This window comes from Cyprinodon tularosa, unplaced genomic scaffold (assembly GCF_016077235.1).
Source record: "Cyprinodon tularosa strain WSP-4 unplaced genomic scaffold, ASM1607723v1 ctg162, whole genome shotgun sequence".
Lineage (NCBI taxonomy): Eukaryota > Metazoa > Chordata > Actinopteri > Cyprinodontiformes > Cyprinodontidae > Cyprinodon > Cyprinodon tularosa.
Window position 1 is genome coordinate 50,851 of NW_024038460.1, and position 18,491 is coordinate 69,341.

Here is an 18,491-nt window from a genome sequence, read left to right on the forward strand (position 1 = left end):
TAAATAATTTTTGATACAAGGTGGCTTACTTGACTCTCTAGCCGGGTATAGAATGCTGCCGTGCAGTTCATCATTGCTGTTGGGCAGAAAAGTTTGATTTATAGAATTCAAATAAACTTTTTTTTATTAATGTTCCACTTGTGTAATGTCTCACTAAAGTTGTGAAAATAGCAGATCTAGTTCAGCACATCATATTGGTAAATATAGCAGAGGGACAATGTACAATAAAGGAATGGTTTTTGTGACACTCCCTGTCAACACTTCCTGATCTTGTCATGATCAGGTAGGTTTTACTAGCCCAGATGCAGAACTCACAGACACACAGGCAGGATAAAAGTCCAATAATTTATTGGATAAACACAGGTTTCTGCCTGGAAAGCAGAGAGGACAAGCAGGTTAGGTTTAGGTTCAGGCTCAGGTAAAAACAGGTTCAGGTTTACAGGTTCAGACAGGCAGGGTGGCTCAGGCTTGTTAACCGTGGCTAAGGCAGTTCAGTTCAACAATCCGGCTCAGAGTGGAGCTCTCCTCCAGCTTAAGAAGGGAGAGCTTAATCATGAGCTGATGGGGATCAACTGTGAGCGCTGAGCACCAGCTCCCAGGAAAGGATCCACGGCGCCCTCTGGTGGGCAAGCCTCCGGATCCCAACAGATAAACAGAAGCCCACAGAAAGGGATCCACGTCGCCCTCTGGAGGGCAAACCTCTGGATCCCAACAGTACCCCCCCTTAAGGGCGGATACCAGACGCCCAAAAACAAAAAAACCCCAAAACACCCAGGGCGGGCGGAGGGGCCAGGTACAGAAACAGAACAGGGTCCAGAAATCAAAACAACCCACCCAGGGTGGGCGAGGACAGGGAAAGTCTCAGGTGGCCGGCCGTGGGGCCGGAGGCAAGGCAGAGTATCAGGTGGCTGGTCGTGGGACCGGCAGCAAGGCAGAGTCTCAGGGGACTGGCCGTGGGACCGGCAGCAGGGCAGAGTATCAGGTGACCGGCCGTGGAACCGGAGCTGAGGCAGACGCTCCGGAGGCCGGCCGCGGGACCGGAGCAGAGGCAGACACTCCGGGGGCCGGAGTCTCAGAAGTCGTAGGGACCTTGTAGGAGGATGCCACCTCCGCTTCAGCAGGAAGCACCGAGGGAAACGCTGCCTCCGCTTCTGCAGGAAGCTCCGAGGAGGACGCCGTCTCTGCTTCTGCAGGAAGCTCCGAGGAGAACGCAGTCTCTGCTTCTGCGGGAAGCGCCGAGGAGAACGCCGTCTCAGCTTCTGCTGGTCTGCAACAGACTCAGACAGGGCCGCCCACTGCGGCTCCGAATCAGGAACACAGGAAACCGCCGACTGCGGCTCCAAATCAGGAACACAGGAAACCACCGACTGTAGCTCCGAATCAGGAAGTGAAGAGGCCGCCGATTGCGGCTCCACATCAGGAACACCGGAAACCGCCGACTGCGGCTCCGAAACAGGAACAGAGGAAGCCGCCGATTGCGGTTCCGAATCAGGAACACCGGAAACCACTGACTGTGGCTCAGATTCATGAGTCTCTGGAAGACACAGAGCAGGCTCAGGGGTCTCCAGACGGCTTAGAGCGGGCTCAGGGGTCTCAACAGATAAACAGAAGCCCACAGAAAGTGATCCACGTCGCCCTCTGGAGGGCAAACCTCTGGATCCCAACAGATCTAGTATGCATTGCACCCAGATCAATAAAATCTTCTTGCTCCAAAAAAGCAAAGAACAAAAATAATCTTCTCTCTATTTTTTGCAATTTTGGCTTTATTCCTTCAATTTACCCCATTGGTTACTGCTACTCAGGGGGTCAAAGTAGATTTATATTCACACGGTTTTGATATAAGAAAAATACAAATAGAATCTACATAGCTGCCTTTTCATGCCATGGCAATCCAGATCTAGATTGAATGAATGTGCTAACTAAAATGTTGAAATATTTAAAGGAAACAGAGAAAATATTTTAATGACAATCCAAGAAAACATTTACATCTTATTTAAATAGATAGAAACAGAACAAGAAGGAAGAAATATTCAAAGATCCATGTACCTTTTCATTTGGCTCTTCATCCAAAAAATAAACTGATTTCTTTTGGTAGAAATTAAAGAATGTTTAGTATCACCTCCTATGAGCTAGAAGAATTTAAATCTTAATAGTTGGACAAAATAATTTTTTACACTTGGCAGAGAATGATCTGCCACATAGTTTTTTTTAAATATCGAGAGCAGGAAGAGCCCTACTGCTGAAACTGAACCATCAGCGTTGCTGATGGTTCCAAGCGTATTCCAAGCTTCGATCCAGAGGAGTCATGGGAGAAAGTCATGTGGTCAGATGAGACCAAAATATAACTTTTTGGTCATAATTCCGCTAACCGTGTTTGGAGAAAGAAGTATGATGAGTACCATCCCAAGAACACTACCCCTACTGTGAAGCATGGGGTTGGTAGAATCATGCTTTGGGGATGTTTTTCTGCACATGGGAGTATTAAGTAGAGGATGTATTATAAGCAGTGTTGGGCACATTACTTTGAAAAAGTAATTAGTTATAGTTACTAGTTACTTCTCCGAAAAAGTAACAGAGTTACTAACTGAGTCACTCCAGAATAAAAGTAACTAGTTACTAGTAAAAGTAACTATTGCGTTACTTTTGCGTTTCTCGCCCCCGCGTTACTTCTAACCCTCACCACCCGGCCCCCACCTTCTTGCCGTGTGTTTCCAAAGCCAGCTGAATAGAGTGGACGACAAAGAAAAGAACCTGCAGAGAGTTTTGCATTTATTGCAAGTCAACATAAATGACATCAGGGGTGAACGCTATCTGACGGGCCTATAAACCTCGTCAGATGCGGTGTAAATATCATCAGGCTGCATTACCTCTATTCATGGGTGTGAAGCTTTTTAACAGGGCTTTCAGATCTGGTGAGTGTATAAAATTAATAACTGGGGATGTCTAATTCTACAATCGTGTGTGTTTGGTTTGTTATAGATACTGTCCATCCATCCATACATCCATCCATCCATCCAGCCCTCCCTATAGGCTAACATTTGATTGTTCACGTTCTCCTTAGTTCCCCTGTGGCGCGAGCACAGGGCGGCTGTTACGCACCTTTAGCGAGCATGCGTGTTTCCTGTCGCTCGCGTGGTGAATCGTGCCGCCTGCGCTGTGCAGAGATGCAGGGGAAACCGTATCTGATGGGGAAACGCAGCTCGTCGTAACACCGGTATCTCCATCTGGAAAACACTATTTTGCTGCTGGAGTCCTCCTCACTCTCCATCTCTCTGTGTGTGCTGTACGTTAACACCCGCCAGCGGAAACATCCACCTACCCAACTGACAGACGTAATCTTACTATACATCAGCCATTCTCATCCTCCCCTCTCTCATGACAAGGCGCGCACGAGTACTATGATGAAAAAAGGTTAATTGTGCGACCTGAGTAACGTGCAGTAACGGGGTGTCAGCAATAGTAACTGTCTTATAGTTACAGTCAAAGTTAGATTACTCGTTACTAAAAAAGGTAAAGTCGTTAGTAACGCTGTTTCTTTCAACGCCGTTACAGCCATCAATTATTATAAGATTTTTGGGAGCAACTTCCTTCCCTCAGCTAGAGCATTGAAGATGGGTGGAGGCTGGGTCTTCCAACATGACAACGACCTGAAGCACACAGCCAGGATAACCAAAGAGTTGCTCTGGAAGAAGCGTATCAAGGTTCTGACATGGCCTAGCCTAAAACCAATAGAGAATCTTTGGAGAGTGCTCAAACTCTGTGCCTCTCAGCAACAGCCAAGACCTGTCTGATCAGGAGAAGATCTGTGTGGAGGAGTAGATCAAAATCACCTCTGCAGTATCTGCAAAGCTGGTGAAAAACTAAAGGAAACATTTGACCTTTGTAGTTGCAAACAAAGGCTACTGTACCAATTATTAACATTGATTTTCTCAGGTTCAAACACTCATTTGCAGCTGTGTCATTCAAATAATTGATTAAAAAAAATCATACATTGTGATTTCTGAAGTTTTTAGTCTCTCACAGTTAACATGCACTTACAATGACAATTTCAGACCCCTTTGTGATTTCTTACTGGGAGACCTTGCAAAATAGCAGGGGTTCAAATACTCATTTACCCTCACCGTATTCCATTCATTTATACCAATTTGTCGTTGAGTGTGTTGCTCAGGTGGATACCTTAACTATTTCACAGGTAAAATATGTTGACGGGATTCTTATGGAACATAGAGTAGATTCTGTTTGTGGATTTTCTGTAGGTTTTGTACTAAATAGCGGTGTTACAGATAATAGTGTTGAAGGAGGGGTTACACAGGCATTATTACATTTGCAGGTGTTAGAGACCTTCCCCTTTGTAATTATTAGTATTCTTATCTTTTAATTTTCTGTCAGTATGAGAAAAATGCAGCAAACCAGAACAACCTACATTTAAATCCAGGTGTTTCCTTCACCATTACATCATAATCCAGCCAGTCTGCACTAATGCAGAGTGCATGGTTTGGGATGGCCCTAAATATGGTGGAGCTTCCTCTGAAATGTGCAAACTGAGGGCAAGTGGGTAGAGTTAGTGTTTAGAGGTCAGTTTGAGACTGGACCTCTGTGTTTACAAGTTTTAATCTCAGTTATGTCCATACACAAGCTTTATAAATGAGACCCCAGGGGTAATCAGGTAAAAACAACAGAAATCAATGAGCAGTGAGCTGAGGAAGACGGAGAAAACTGATAGGGCTGGGGGGAAGGGATGTAAAAGAAATCTGAATTTTACAGAACATGTGAACAATTTTAGAATAAAGTGAGCTGATGATTATCAAAATTAAACACTAAAATAATATAAGACGACAAAAAATTCAAAACTCTCAGCATCATATGAGCAGGTCCTGAAGCACTAAAGCTTCCTCAGACAATCACTTTAACATGTACTTTAACCAAACCTCTATAGTCACAATGATTTGGTTCTGAAAGGCTTTCAGTTGTACACCAGATGTAAAACTAACCTTCATAGAAGGTTTGAACATTTGTCTCTTAAGTCCAAAGAATATTTTCTCTTAAGTCTTGGGGATCATTTTTTTTTTTCCTGGTGACTATGAAATAAGCCTTTGAGTGCCAATGTGTCAGCAGTGGTTCTGGGGTTTGTGGGAGCAATACAAATACCACAGTAACCCTCAGAGATTAATCAACCAGATCTATACCTTTCACTTCCCTTACATAGTTTATCTATGAGGGGCAGTAGTCTGTGTTGACTCTCACTTTGTGTGATTTTATTAGCTTAAAACTGTTGTTGATGATATTCTGGGTTCTGGTCAGATGACATCTTCTCAAAGGAGAAATGTCACAATAAGTTTTCAGGCTATACTTAAGAATAATTTTTACTTCACTTAAGATGAACTGCATCCCTTAACAGATGTAGATTAAAGCACAATGGTAATTTAGGTTGGATAATTTGATAATGGGTTTGCATTAATTGGGGTGTGGTGGCCTGTGTGTTTGAAAAAAGGGCCAGATCAATACCCCTAGTTTTTTGTGTTAGTTATTCATGTTATTTTTTTTTTTTTTTTCAATTTTAATTAAGTCCCTGGCTCATGTCCTGAAAACTGGGGGCCTCCGTGTCGAGAGGGTATTCGTTTTTGTCTCCTGGTCGTGTCCCGGCTCTTCTCTGCTGACCCCTTAGGATTTTGGCTCGAAGCGCTTGGGAGCTGCTCAGTTTTAATTCCCTGGAACCCTGGATTTGTCTGTTCCTGTTTGGATTTGAACCCCTGGTCAGGCTACGGACTCTTGGATCTCAGGATGGACTTGTTCTGAACCATTTCCCTGACAGGGATCTGTCTTCTGCCTGCTCACTGGGGCTGCTGCATCAGGGACAATCTGGACGGCTCAGCGCTGGCAATGCATCAGCTTATCCTGCCTCACCTGAGAAGATGGACTGAATTGTTAAACTAGGTAAGTGACTCGCATGGACAATCATCTTCTGTCAGATTATCGTGGTCGTGGTACCTGTGTTTCTCTCTCAACCACAGTGCCAGTGATGGGCACTCCGTTTCTGTTTTGTTTTTATGACATTTAACTTGCATTGGTCTGCTAACTGCATATAGCATTTAAATATTATTACCTGTTGATACTGCAGATACCACCTGTTGCCCCATCCTTGTGATGGTTGCAAAATGTCCTAAATCAATTGATATCAACTAGTTCTCTTTTCTTTTTTTCTTTTCAAAATGAGTGTAATATTCTGCAAATTTATGTTGTTTATAACTCAACTCTGTAAATAAAATGCAACCTTGGGCTCTTTTTAAAATTCACATACACAGACATCCCAAAATCAAACTATGCCATTTTGAGACCTTTTTAAATAGCTCTTTTATTAAGCATCCCAAGTTAACAAGCAAACACAGCTTTTGCAACAAAAAAACTGTTTTGAAATTAAAATAATCTAATTTGTAAAAGCACAGACATGTTAAATATGTATTGAACTTTTCTTGAAATATTTTTTTTAAATCCACTAAAATGATAATCTAAAAGCCCCCATCTTTCCCAACAGTGAGACTAACAGCTGCAGCATGTATATTTGAAGATGAACAAACAATGGTTAAATCTAAGTCTCATCTAATACAAATAAACTGTCAAGATGGTAAAAATAAAAATAATACTTTTACACCTAAGGAAAGTTTTTTTTCCCCGAAAATATCTACAGTAGAAGATGATCTTTAATCCAGCTTTAGTCCTGCCGATTATACGAAGGGTCCAACTAAGCTTTTGCAGTATCAGTCTCTTAGTCTAAGAAATTAAAAAAGTTTTATAAATAAAAAACATTAAATACTTCATAAAATGGAATGAAAATTAGACTGAAAACTCAACTAATAATTGCTAATAACAGACAAATTTTTTTTTTTTTATCTCAATTTAAAGTAACTGAGTCTTTAAGCGCCTCTACAGTTTTCTAAGAATGTATTCTAAACTTGTGGAGCATAAGAAATTAATGTGGATTCTTCATATTTGGCTCTGGTTCCGGGTATGCAGAGCAGATTAAAGTCAGAAGACCTGAGAGGTCTGGGTGGTTGATCCATGGACAGCAAGTCTGTAATGTATTTTGGTTTTAATATAGACTAATGACGAACTCTGAGATACTGGGAGCATGTAGAGGGACTTAAGAACTGGACTGATGTTCTCCACTTTCTTTGCTCTAGTGAGGACGCAGGTAGCAGCATTCTGGATCAGCTGCAGTGATCAATTCTACTACAGATGAATTCATTATTTTTCAACATCCTGCTGATACATTAGTCCTTTAATCCTGGATATGTTCTTTAGTGGATAAAAGGCCGACTTTGTTCCTGTCTTTGGTTTGAGTCCATCACTACACCCAGATTTAGAACCTGATTGTTGGTTTCTAGCTGGATTAACCGAAGCTGGGTGCTAACTAACTAGCACTCTTCTTTTAAGCAAAACATTAATTCATTTTTTTTTTTTTTTTAGGTGAAGAAAATTTTGACACATAATGGCTGCGTCTCAATTCACAGCCTGCTAATTGAGACACAGCGAATAAGTGGATTTCTTGTCTGCATTTACCCTGTGCTGGAATGGGTTCATAGTCACCTGGTGACATTCCAGACCTCAGAGTGTAGAGAAGACCTTCAGAATACAGAATTGGGTAAATATAAAGATAAGTTACATACAATTTCAGAAGTCTGACAAAATACTGACAATCAGAATAAACAGATCTAATATCAGTTCCAATTTACTCCAATACCAAGTAAATGACTAACATATGTTCAAACATCAGAAAACCAAAAAGGTTAATTCTAATATCTCTAATATATGTATTGTTTTTTCTGATTAAGGAAAAATGTTGTGTTCTAGTCTGCTATAAAGTAATTAGAACCTAAGGAATATAATGAAGACATAAAACTGTTAAAATTTTCATTTTGGATTATGATACATTGATAATCTATCATCAGAAAGTCTATATTACCCCAGATATTCTATATATCAGTTCATATCTGAATTGTGAATTATAGTTCAATATATTTACAAAGCATTATTTTTTTAATATTTTTTAACTGAATGATACATACATCATGTTTGTGCCATGGACAAAATGAAATAATAAACTACTCCTTAAACTGTAAGAGTTTCCTTATCCATTTTCATAACACCCTTCCACTGGGTTTGACCCTCAGTTTCTTTTTCCATCCTGATCTTCAGCTTCTCTAGCACTTGAAGCTTTTCTTCATCCTCCTTTTCCTTCATCTTCTCTATCAGAAAGTCCAGGTATTCAAAAGTGTAACCTGAGTTAACATTCAGGGCAATCTGCTCCAGTTTGATAACATGATTATAGGCCTCATCCAGCAGTGATGACTGCTATGTTTTTAGTTTGCAAGTTTCCTTTGCCAGGTTTTCCAAAAGACTTAACTTGGTCTCAAATTCTGCTTTATTCTTTTCATATTTCTCCTTCACATCCTCCAGGGTCCTCTGAATTTTCCTGGTCTTTATCACATATCTCCAGTTTTCTTTCTTATGATCTGATGCGGGACACTTGTTGGTACAAACTGTGCAGCGACCCCATCTTATGACTGTACAGTGTCCAGGTTTCCTGGCCATTGTGCATCCTGGATAGTGACAGTTCTCCTCACAGACAGAACAGGTGACAGCCCCTTCTAAAAACACCAAACCCCACATTCCTCCATGGATTGTTTCTTTTTCTTTGTAGGCCTCATCAACTTCTATAGTAAAGTTCTCGTTCTCCTTCATCTCTTTTTCATGTTTAGTATACTCTGCTTCAGTCTGTTTGATTTCATTCTGCTTTAGTTCAGTCAGCTTGATTCTCTCCTGCACATTCTGGATGCAGGCCTCCAGTCTGATCCGTTCATTTAGAACCTCTATGGTTGTTTTCAGAGGCTGAGGTTTGGGTTTTTGTCAGAAAGTCTCTCAAACTACCCATGTCATCATTAGTAAAGTCCCAGGAGTATTTTGAACCAACCTGATCTTTCTCTGTTTTGTTTCTCTGTTTGATCTGTTGATTATTAAAAAGGAAGTGAACAGGCTGATTCTTCTCATCTCTGGAACTTTTAATTTTTGCATCTTCCAAGGCCTTTAGTACATTTTCAGGTGGTCTCCCATCAGAATGAGTGACCAGAGCTACAATGTTTTCCTCCAAGTCTTTCCCAAACAAAGACATTACTGAATTGAAGACATACATCAATCGGTCACTCAGTCTGTTATCACTGGCCTTCATCACCAGACCCACTGCATTTATCTCATGAACTCCATCTTCTGATCTGAACAAGTCAAACAATCTTCGGCTGACAGAGACATCTTCTTCAAATCCTCTGGTGCTTCCATATCCAGGAGTATCGATGATGGTCAGAGAGAACGGCAGACTTTGGCCTTCATAACCGAAAATCTGATAGACGATCACATCTGATGTTTGACTTTTTGTTTGACTTCTCTGCTCCTCTTCCACAATCTGAAACCAAACTTCATCCTCAAACTTCACTCCCACAACATAATTGAACAGAGTGTTGATCAAGGTGGACTTTCCTGTCCCAGTTTCGCCAACAAATAAGATTGTTTTATTGCTCTTGTTCTCATCTTTCTCACCAACCGTCACTCTGGTCAAAGTTCCAATCCTCTCTTTCTTTGGTATCAGCTGGTAGATAGAAGGAGGTCCACGATGGATTTGAACACCTTCTGATCTCAAGGCCTCCTGATTAGATGAAGTCACTTCCATCCTGCAGAAAAGTCATAACATTTACATACTTTTAAATTCAAAAAAAATATTTTTAACTATATTATGTATCATAATGAAATATACTAGTATATTTCCAAGTGAAATCTCACATATAAATAAGTTTTTTTTTTCAGTACATTTTGTGTTGTAAAATAAAGGTGTACAGATGTGTAGAGTCTTTGTGTCTGCGATTCTACCTAAAATGTGATTTCATAAAGTCAGGTAGAAATTTGGATATGGTGGATATGGGGTGTTTTCCAGGGAAGTATTAGAGGGGGAATCCAAAATTTGGGATATTTTTTTCCTATTTCCTTTTCTAATAAATTACCAAAGGAACTTTAATTAATTTTTAAGAGCAGCTAAGCACCACTTGGTTTCTAAAAAAGACCAAAAAATAAGCAAGTGGCCGCAGTAAGAGGAAGGCAGAGAGCAAATAGCTCACAACATGCTAAAAGATTTGTTTGACTATATCTTATTATCTTTTTAAGGGGTATAAATATCTTTCCATGTAATTTCAACCACGATTATTAATTATTACTACCATCTATACAGTACTGATACAAGTCCATCTGCATTTCACCACAGTATATTTCTTTTTGTGGTTGCCATGACCCAAATGATGAGAATTTCAACAGGCGTATATTTTTTATACCTTTGACATCCGTTGCACAAAATGAATTATGAGACAGGAAAACTAAGACCATTCCAAGAAAAAAGGGAATGATTAATATCACATCAATAGTACACATGAATACATAATATACTTATTTCATATAGATGAAATGGTTTCTTTCTCCTTTAGTGATGTTTACTGACAGTCAGTAGCTGTGCCAGAGGGTTAGAACAGTGCTGACAATGCTACCTGGAAAAATAATAAAATCACATAGCTGCCAAGTTTCATAATGATAAGAGTGAATTTTTTTGTCATGATACGTTTGGCCTACAAAAGGCAATTTCTAACATGGTTTTAAAACCTAAAACCAATGTCCTCACCTCCATAAAAGCTACTGCACTGTGGCCTCCTGATGCAAGTCTTAATTGACCAGAAATTAGAAATGAAACAAGAAAGTTGACTCGTTTGGCTTCTTAAGTAGTCCACAGGGTCCGTAAGTATGGGGAAAACTGATGGACCAAATATTCTCAACCTATTCATCCTGTTTCCTACTCTCCACCAGTCCTCTAAATTATATAATTACTTAATTCAGTTGTGTTGAACTAAAGGCACATCTAAAAGTTGCAGGATACAAGAACTTAGGAACTGGAATTGCCCACCCATGCTCTAACAGTACCTCTCAAAGTAACTTCTCTAGATGGCAATTAACTCCCTCACCAATAAAAAACACAAAACATTTGCAACTCATAACCTCTGGTAACATCACAAAACCATTTCCTTTTTTTTATTTCCCACTCCCCACTCTCCCGTTGTTTTCGGTTTCAACTGCTCTTCTTTCTCAATCTTGAAGGAGGTGGTTGCATTTTCCTGCTGCTCTGCAACTTTGTCCCTGCTTTGCGGTGTCTTGTCTTTTTTCTTTGCCCTCTCTTCATATCACCCAAATTCAAAAATTAGATCTGGTCAGCTAATGCAAATGCAAATGCTCAAACTTTCTCAACTGGAAGACAGGGAAAGGGGACCCGTCCTGTCATGCAGATAAATACTTTGTGGGATACAGCATGGACTCCTGGAAAGGTTGGAGAATTCTATATTTTATAATGTTGTCAAACAAGGCTGTGGAAGACGTATGGATGTTTATGATATTCTGATTTCTTCTGTTTGGATTTTGAGGATATCTTATGTAGCTACAATTACAGAGGGTGTTGGCGGCAATTTGGGCATAGATCAGGCTGCCAGCAGCGGTTGACAGACTCACAAAGGCTGTGTTTGAGAAAGACTTGAACTGAGCCGTATGGTGGGTGCGATTAAATGCAAGCTGGCTACGATGGTTAAACTTAAAGGTGAGATGGGATAATATCTTGGATGTGCACGCTCAAGGCAGAAAAGCTCATCAAATTCGGAATATCGGATTCGCCATGTGGAGCCCAATGAAAAAAGACTTAAAGGCTGATAGAAAAATTTTGTGCAGATTGCTCTTAAGAGGGCCTGGCAGCTGAAAGACTGCACTAAACAGCAGCGTTCTGTGGCATGCATGGCCACAGTCCCTCATTTGTGGGAATTAGGAACTGTACAGTTTGATGCCTCTGTTAAATCAATCAATCAGTCAATCAATTTCTTTATTGTCAACAACAATTTGCATTGTAATTGAGATTTCAGTTTCAGTAATGCATTTATCATATACATCACATACATTGGGGTAGGGGGAACAATTAACTGAGACCATGCATGCTGCAGAATGCTGACGTTGGTGCATTCTTATGGCTGCCAAAGGCCCCACCGTGAGGTGGCTCCCTTATAGCACTGCCTTTATCCCTGTGGAATGATAGGCGCCACATTGGGAAGGGAGAGGGTAAAAAAGGCATATTTCACACTTTTTCCTTGACATTCACAGTTTGAGATATCAAAAAAAAAAAAACACTCAGCACAAAAAAGCATATGTAACACAAGACAAACGTTTCAGCAGAGGGAAAAAATTGGAGGCAAAATTTATGTTTGATGAATGCGTCCATTGTCCATGTACGCTGTACACAGGCCATTGTCCTTGATAAGATGGAAGTTTATCAACCGGCGCTACAGTTCTGGACGCATCCACAGATGTTCGTGGGTAGGGTAGATGGGGTGAGCCAGCAGTTCTGGGCCCTTCCGCCATAACATCCAGGGGAGGTTTGATAAGGGGTAGGCCAAATCCAAAATAACACTTTTTGTTTTGAGAGCAGGCTGCACAGGAATTTTCAAGTTTTTTCTTACTAGCTCCACACAAAGAATCCAATATTCCTAATTTGTTGTGCTTTTCTGCCTTGAAGCGAGTGTGCACATCCAAGATTGTAATTACCTTGGCACTGATGGTTTGGTTTTTTTTCCTTTGCTCCTGTTCACCTGTCCTATTGGTCCAGCAGCTGATTAATGCCAATCATTTTCACTTGATCCTTCTGCTATTTATGTTGTTTCCTTGCCTACCATCAGCGCCTGGTTATTTGAGGAGTTTGGGGAAATTAACTCTAGCTTTCTCAAGTCTGTTCTGTTTTCCTGATTGTGAGCTGTTTCTGCCCTGTGGATCCTGAGTTTTGCCTTGCCCCTGTCTGCTCTGTTTGTTCAGATTGGTTCTGGACTGATTCCTGGATTCTACCGGCTTCTGAACCTGGACCTGTCTTCTGATTCCGGCTTTGGATTTCTCCCTCAAAGACACTGTTGGATTTGATTTCCTCCAGGATCGGACTGAACTTTGAATCAGGTCAGTGACTTTGGGTCCTAGCCATGATCAGCCTGACAAACAAGTCTCTGACCTGTATCTCCTATTCTCTGCAGGGATCTGCCCAGTAGGTGACGAGCAGCACCACGCTCCTATATGTTTTAAATAAACTTTAAATAAACTTTTAAATAAATACATTTTGAACTTTCCCACTGCCTGTCTTGTTTTGAATTTTGGGTTCTACATTCATAGATCTTTAAAAAGATATTGTTCCACCTTTGAGTTTAACCACCACAGCCAGCCTGCGTTCAATCGCATCCAGCATACGGCTCAGCTCACGGTCCTGCTCGTTCACAGCCTTTGTGAGTGTGTCAGCCGCTGCCGGCAGCCTGATTGATGCCCAAATTGCCGCCAACATCCTCTGTAATTGTAGATACATCAGATATCCTCCAAACAGGAGAAATCCATGCAACTTCGACATCCTCCACTGACAACACTGTAAAACACATCATACTCCAAGCCTTCAAGGAAACCATGGTGTATCCCACAAAGTATGTGCCGGCAGGACAGAAAGGGTCCCCCTTTCCCTGTTCTCTAGTTGAGAAAATTTTATCAATTGCATTGAGAGATCAGCTGACCAGATTCAAAGTTTGAATTTGGGTGCTATGAAGTGAGGGCTAAGAAAAGACAAGACACAGCAATGCAGGGATAGAGCAGAGCAGCAGGAAAATTTGACCGCCTCCTTCAGGAGTCAGAACAAATCTGTTATGGCCACTGTACTGAAAAAAAAACAGCAAAAATTAAAGTACAAGTAAACTATTTTTTTAAGTAAGTGTATCTCCCCTTTATTAAAGAAGGTAAGACAATTTGCAGATGGAATAAGATCAATTATGTTTGAGATAAGAGAAATACAGTATCTATTATCTTATTTCAAGGGCATATTTTCTAATTTCAAGAGCATAGATATTAATACCTCTGGCAGATCAGCCTACTTACCTGATCAATTAAAGGCAGATGCACTTATTTCAAGAATATTTTAACTATTTTAGATCAGTTTTTGCAGTCTTACTCTAAATTTTCTTTTGAGGATATGCGACAGAAAAACAGTTTTTTCACAAAAACTGATTGGACCCTTCACACCTTGAATATTTTGCCTAGACATCCCGTAAAAATTCAAAAAATATTCACTGGACTTGGTTTCCAAGATTTTCGCCACCTCTCCAGGAAGCTTTCTCAATTTGAATTGAGAAAGCTTCCTGGAGAGGTGGAGAAACGTCTTCAAATCTTGGAAACCAAGTCCAGTGGATATTTTTTGAATTTTTACGGAATGACTATGACCTGGATGACTGAGAACCTTCATCAGCATTTTGCCTAGACAATTTGCTTTAGCAACTCTTCCTGCTCCTGAATGCAGACAAAACATGTAGTAGTAGTAATAGTCTTTGGACCCGAGTCCATTAAAAAGAAGCTGATTAGTCAGTCACTTCATTTGGATGGGATTAAATTGAGCTTAGAAAATAAAGGAAAAAATCTTGGTGTTATTTTTGATCAGGACGTGTCATTTAAATCCCATATCAAAGAGGTTTCTATAATTTCCTTCTTTCATCTGCGTAATATTGCAAAAAATAGAAATCTCCTGTCCAGGAGTGATGCTAAGAAACTAGTCCATGCATTTGTTACTACTGTTAAGGCTGGACTATTGTAATTCTTTACTATCAGGAAGTCCACAAGCTGTAGTTAAAAGCCTTCAGCTGATACAAAATGCTGCAGCCAGAGTTCTGATGAAAATGAAAAAGAGAGATCATATCTCTCCTATCCTGGCTTCTCTTCATTGGCTTCCTGTTAAATCCAGAATAGAATTTAAAATCCTCCTTCTCACATATAAAGCCTTAAATTGCCAAGCTCCATTTTACATCAGAAGATGTAAGATGGAACTTTCTGATGAAGCTTATAGTTAGAGTTTTGTCACGTTTCAAGCTGGACTCAGTGCATTTCACTTGACATAGATTCACTGAACAAGATTCTGCCTCTCTCTAGTGGTAGCTTTGTGTAATTACAACTACTCAGCTGGTCTGAGGTTTGGAGACTGTCTCCTTCTAAGTAGTAAACTTGTGCTCTGCTTCTTCAAAAACTCAAACCTCATAAACTCATAAGCCTCATAAATCATCTTTGCATATTTCACAGGCAGACATGAAGCCCAGCCCTCACACTATATACAGACTTAGGCGAGAGGTTTAAGTGTTTGAGGTTTGTTCTGTTGTTTTCACCATCAACAGTTTGTTGAAAGGATTATTATTCAGTGGGAATATCAAAGAATTGTCAAATGGCCGTAGGTATTATTATAACACTAAATAAATGTAGTAGTATAAGATAGGAAGTGTAAGTAATGAAAATATTCTAAAAGTATTTTCTTCCATATTGTGTAGCATTGTCTGTGGGCTCCCAGAGGTGATCTGTGGCTAGAAGCCAATGACTGGGGAGCTATGACATAGAAAAAACCTCTGCTTTATATTATTGAAAGGTTGAACTGTTTTTGTAACTTAACAGCACCATTTATAAGAGTTTTAATTTCCATTCAGAAACTAACTGTACCTGTATTGTAGCGATGTTCTGGTTCCTTGATCCATTCTACTGTTTATTTCCTCCAGTTGCTGCAGCGTTTCTTCATCCCATTGTCCCTTCATCTTCTTGATAAGGTAGTCCAAAATTACACAAGTTGATGCTGAGTCATCATTCGAATCATCATTCTTAGCTAACTCATACAGTTTCATGAAAAGCCTGTATGCTTCATTTATCAGTCGTCTCTTCTCTGCTGTCAGTTCTGTTTTCTTAGTTTGAAGTCTCTCTAAAAGATTTTTCTCTTCTATTCTCTGTTCCCCTTTATATAGTTGTTGTAGTTCGTCTTTATTTTTCAGAACTTTCTGGGTCCTGATCACAAATCGCCAGTTTTTTTCCCCATGTTCTCCTGCAGAACACTTGTTGGTACATGAGGTACATTCTCCATTTATCATCACCTCACACTGTTGACAATCTAAGGCGGTCATACAGCCAGGATAGTGACAGTTCTCCTGACAGGAAAAACAGCAGAAAGCTGTTTCAAAACCAAATCTCTTATCTGTAAGAGGCTCTGCATCTTTATAGGTCTCTGGAATAGTTACCTTTGTCTTCCTATAATTTTTCCACTTCTGTTTTCTGTTACAAAGAGCCTCTTCAGTCATTCTAACATCTCTAAGTTTTAACTCCATAAACTTTATTCTCTCCTGCAGGTTTTGGATGCAGGCCGTCAGTCTGATCTGATCTTTCTGTGCTTTCAACATTACCTTCTTCTGCTGAGGTGAAGATTTTTCCAGAAATGTTTTGAGCTGTTTCATTCCTCTTTCTGTTACTCTCCAGGCATTTTCTATTGATAATTCTGAATCTTCTGTTCTTTCTTCATCCTGGCAGTTATCAAACTGGAAATAAACTGTCTGATTTTTAACATTTTTGGCACATTTGATGTTTGCAGCTTCAAGAGCCTGAAGAATCTTTCTAGGTTGTTTTCCATTTGAGTTTGTCAGGAGAGCTACAATGTTTTTCTCCACATCTTTTCCAAACTGGGACAAAATGAAATCATAGATGTTCTTCAGTTGGTCACTGACTACATTACCCCCCTCATCAATGACCAGACCTACTGCATGAACTTCATGGATTCCATCATCTGATTGGAATAATTCCAGTAATTGTTGTTTCAACCCTGCATCTCCATATCCAGGAGTATCAATGATGGTCAGAGAGAATGGCAGAGTTTGGTCCTCAGAATCATATATCTGATAGACGATTACATCTGATGTCCGACTTCCTGCCTGACTTCTGACCTCTTCCTCCTCAACTATCTGAAACCAGATCTCATCCTCAAATTTTACACCCACAGCGTAGTTGAACAAAGCATTGACTAGATTAGATTTTCCAGCTCCTGTTTCACCAACAAGCAAGATGGTTTTTAGTTTGTTCTCATTTTTTTCTCCAACAGTTACTTTGGTCAGAGATTTAATCTTCTCTTTCTTTGTTTTCAACTGATAGATTTTAGGAGGACCTGGACAAACTAGATCACTTTTGGAGATGTCCTCAATCTCTGAAGAATTACTGTTCCTGTAAAAGAAGAGAAGACATTCAGGACATGCGTTAAATTAAGATTTATAGTAAAAAAAAAAAAAAAAGAGTATACTGCAGTGCATCAATGCATTGTAAGAGAGTATATAAACCAGCAGGCTGCTCAAGCTGTTAAAAACAGTTACTGGGATATTAACGGATAATTCAATGACATTGTGCACATCACAGATCTGACAAACTTAAACAAACCCAGTCAGTTATCTTGATACACCATGTCAATTTTGATAAACTTGGAGTCCCATTCTGCAGTATTTATAAGTTCAATCTCTAACGTTCTGCTCTCTCTGCTTTTTCTCATAGTAGCTTCATCTGATCTGTTCCTGTTTGGCTTTGACTCCATCATGAAGAGAAACATCAGCTGGGCTGCTGCCATCAACACCTTTGTTTATAGATGTTAGAGATCAGTCTGTTTTTCTAGTGTGCTCCTGTTTCTCTGACTGTGACTGGCTGGCAGTGTTGGGCACGTTAATTTGAAAACGTAATTAGTTATAGTTACTAGTTACTTCTTCCAAAAAGTAACTGAGTTACTAACTGAGTTACTCCACATAAAAGTAACTAGCTACTAGTAAAAGTAACTATTGCATTACTTTTGCGTTTCTCGCCCCCATAACCCTCACCACCCAGCCCCCACCTTCTTGCTGTGTGTTTCCAAAGCCAGCTGAATAGAGCGGACGACAAAGAAAAGAACCTGCAGAGAGTTTAGCCTTTATTGCAACTCAACGTAAATGACATCAGGGGGGAACGCCATCTGACGGGCCTACAAACCCCGTCAGATAGCGTTCCCCCTGCTTAACATTGGGGGAACACTATATCTAAGGGCTGAAAAACAAATTCTATTGGTTGTTACTTTTACTTAGGGGCTCAATGAATTAAAAGTAAACTCAATTTGAAAATATTTTATTTTATTTTAATTAAATTTTAACATGCCGGAAAGGGTCTATGTAAATTTCTCTCTCTTTCTGAGAGTCATATGGAATTACAGAACTTTCTTTGGTGAACTTTTGGATCACTTGTTTAATGATTTGGGTTATTAATCAAGAGATACTCACTGTGCCATGGTGATCCAAAATAGAAATCTGTGAGGAATAGATAAATTATGGAGAAAAGTTAGGAAGCATATGGAAAACTGAATAATAATAAGACATCTACATTTTCACTGCTTTCCAAAAATGAAAAATGAATTACAGAAAAGTAATCAAACATTACTTTTCTGTAATTCAGATGTATCCAAACATTGGATTATTCTGCATTAATACTAGATGTGTGTATTGAATCTACTTTTTCTAACTTGCAATTCTTAAGTGTTTTTGTTATGAAGTTGT

At 39.8% G+C, this 18,491-nt stretch overlaps 1 pseudogene; it reads right to left on the reverse strand.

Moving 5' to 3' along the window:
- Window positions 1-6,369: 6,369 nt before the first annotated feature.
- Window positions 6,370-17,114, reverse strand: LOC119780556 (annotated as a pseudogene).
- Between the last annotated feature and the right edge of the window lie 1,377 nt (window positions 17,115-18,491).